The sequence below is a fragment of the Microtus ochrogaster genome, chromosome 5 (assembly GCF_000317375.1).
Source record: "Microtus ochrogaster isolate Prairie Vole_2 chromosome 5, MicOch1.0, whole genome shotgun sequence".
In the NCBI taxonomy this organism is placed as follows: domain Eukaryota; kingdom Metazoa; phylum Chordata; class Mammalia; order Rodentia; family Cricetidae; genus Microtus; species Microtus ochrogaster.
Window position 1 is genome coordinate 79,340,632 of NC_022012.1, and position 2,238 is coordinate 79,342,869.

The following is a 2,238-nucleotide window of genomic DNA, read 5'->3' on the forward strand; positions in this document are numbered from 1 at the left end:
TTCATTGATCAGTAGGGTGTCTGCGGTGTTCCTCACACAGCTGGATGTGGTCCTGAGGCAGCGCTAGGTGTGGTTGTCCTAGTTGGCTGCTCAGTGCTCCCCCTCCTCCTCCACCATTCACTGATGCTTCCTTAACCTGGTGGCTAAGCAGGCCTCCTCTCCACCCTGGCGTGCTCCTCTTCCCCACAACGCTGCATTCGTCTCTGTGCCCAGCACCACTTGCGATGGTGTCTGGCACATAGTGGGCATGCACTGAATAACTATTGAGTTAAATAAATTACATCTATGCCGCTTAAAGAAATCAGCCTTCACGTCCTCAGCACAGGTTATGGACAGAGAGCATGTCCTTGGTCAGAGAGCATGCCATGGTTTCCAAGCAACACTAAGTTCAGAACTGGGTTCTGGGTGTTTTTTGAGAAAGTATTGAAATCCCGTTGTAGGCAAACGCCACAGGCAAATAACTATGCTGGCTTCAACTGAGGCCACCTTCCTGTGAGTAGCAGGCCAATGTGTATATGCTTCCCATGAGCTCTGGTTCCATTCCTCTTGTAGTGGTAAAAAATACTCTTTCCAGAAACAACTTAGGGAAGGAAGGTTCATTTTAGGCCACAACTCCAGGCCACAGTCTATCACTGAGGAAAGTCAAGGCAGGAACTCAAAGGCAGGAATCTGAAGGTGAGCCTGTTTGCTGTGCTACACAGCGTTCCTTACCACTAGCCAAGGAACTCGGTTCACGGCCAGGAAGTGAGGCAGGGGCCATGGAGACTCCAGCTTGTTGGTTCCTAGACGGGCTTAGTCTCAGCTAGCTTATCAGACACTTCAGGACCCCTGTCCAGGGATGGTGCCATGCACGGGGATCCAGCCTCTCTTACATCAATTAACAAAAAATACACCTCCTCCCCGCTCCCCCATCCCGCCCCGGCCCCCGCCCCCAGACATCTCTGCTGGCCAGTCTGATCTAGGCAATTCTTCAGTTGAGGGACTGCTCTCAGATGACCAGGATCCCATGCATTGGGGAAATGGCCATTTTTGATGACCTTGAGCTGACAGAGGGCACACCACATCTAGTCTGAAAAATGTTAATAACACACATCAGTATGGGCCCATGGTCTAAAATGATTCCAACAAAACCACAGGCTTGAAACATTTGTTGCCAACCAAGGGCAAACAAATCCTGTCACGGGTGCTATTTTCTGCCTCCCCTAGAGGGCGCTCCTCGTTAGCCAAATCAAACCGTGCTGAGAAAATCATGTTTCGAATGTCTTTATGTGGTTTTGTCAAAATGAACATTGTTTATCCATTAAAATTCAGAGTTGATGATAAAAATATATTGCATGAAATCGTCAAAGAATAAATAAAAACATAATTTAAAAATAAAGAAAAACACAAACTCTCTTAGTTGAATGCTCAAAATTTTGGAAATCAAAATTTAATTTTTTTAAAAGCTAGGCAGTGGTGGTGCATGTTTTTAATCCCAGCTCTCAGGAGGGAGAGGCAAGCAAATCTCTGAGTTCGAGGCCAGTCTGTTCCAGGATGGTCAGGGCTACTCAGAGAAACCGTGTCTCAAAAAAAAATTTTTTTTTAAAATGGGGCCAAGCATGATGGTGCACACCTTTAATCCCAGCACTCAGAAAACAGAGGCGGGTGAATATCTGTGAGTTTAAGTTCTGCCTGGTATGCATAGCAAATTCCAGTCTAGAAAAATGCTATATACTAAGACTGTGTGTCCGTCCATCCGTCCGTCTGTCTGTCTGTCTGTCTGTCTATCTATCTATATATGTATATATATAGTATTTTAAGAGAAATTGGAAATAAAATTATAAATATTAAAATCTAGGAAAATTTCTAGTTATTTGCACATGATATGATATGAGAATCTGGTCTGCTCATTCAATCTACTGAAAATCATTGGCATACTAACATACACTTTCTTACTGGTTTTCAGAACAGCCGATTAGTAGTAGGAAACATGGATCTTCTAGGCAGACTTCAGTGGAAGCCTTTCTAGACACGATGGATGCATCTAGAAAGCAAACGTCTTGAATTAGGAAGCAAAACCAATGATGCTGTGCCTCCTTCCTTGTTGGAGGGCATTCGATCACACTCTGAACCTCGAGTTTGCATTTGCACTAATTAAATTAAATTAATATCAATCCTGAGTCAGGAGGCCGGGTTAGCAACTAGTTGACAGAAAGTAATCACAGAGCACCGGAGGGCAGCCAGGAGAGACAGACACAG